A 1,081-nucleotide genomic window follows, 5' to 3' on the forward strand; every position below is an offset into this window, starting at 1 on the left:
GGAGCGACTAGTTTTGGCAAGGCAGCCCCGCACACCGGCCCAGCAGGTGCCGAAATTCCGAAAATTTTCCGACCCGAAAAAAATAATAAAAAATACGACGACGTAGGAAATTGAATTTGGCACGGTGGTTGTCGGGGCCGTTTTCTCAGATTTCGAGAATTGCTCCGAAAACGTCGGGAGCGACTAGTTTTGGGATGAGTTGCTAGCACCTTGGCTGGGTCGGTGCCGAAAGTCCGAAAATTTTCCGACCCGAAAAAAATAATAAAAAATACGAGCGCGTAGGAAATTGAATTTGGCACGTGGTTGTCGGGGCCGTTTGGTCAGATTTCGAGAATTGCTCCGAAAACTTCGGGAGCGACTAGTTTTGGGCAAGGTTGCTAGCACCTTGGGCAGAGTTGCTAGCACCTTGGCTGGGCCGGTGCCCAAAGTCCGAAAACTTTCCGACCCGAAAAAAATAATAAAAAATACGAGGACGTAGGAAATTGAATTTGGCACAGTGGTTGTCGGGGCCGTTTTCTCAGATTTCGAGTATTGCTCCGAAAACGTCGGGAGCGACTAGTTTTGGGCAAGGTTGCTAGCACCTTGGCTGGGCCGGTGCCGAAAGTTCGAAAATTTTCCGACCCGAAAAAAATAATATAAAATACGAAGACGTAGGAAATTGAATTTGGCACGGTGGTTGTCGGGGCCCTTTGGTCAGATTTCCAGAATTGCTCCGAAAACGTCGGGAGCGACTAGTTTTGGCAAGGCAGCCCCGCACACCGGCCCAGCCTTGGCTGCACACCGGCCCAGCAGGTGCCGAAAGTCCGAAAATTTTCCGACCCGAAAAAAATAATAAAAAATACGAGGACGTAGGAAATTGAATTTGGCACGGTGGTTGTCGGGGCCGTTTTCTCAGATTTCGAGAATTGCTCCGAAAACGTCGGGAGCGACTAGTTTTGGGATGAGTTGCTAGCACCTTGGCTGGGCCGGTGCCGAAAGTCCGAAAACTTTCCGACCCGAAAAAAATAATAAAAAATACGAGCGCGTAGGAAATTGAATTTGGCACGGTGGTTGTCGGGGCCGTTTGGTCAGATTTCGAGAA

Source organism: Erythranthe guttata, chromosome 1, assembly GCF_056151865.1.
Source record: "Erythranthe guttata isolate IM_541 chromosome 1, IM_541, whole genome shotgun sequence".
NCBI lineage: Eukaryota > Viridiplantae > Streptophyta > Magnoliopsida > Lamiales > Phrymaceae > Erythranthe > Erythranthe guttata.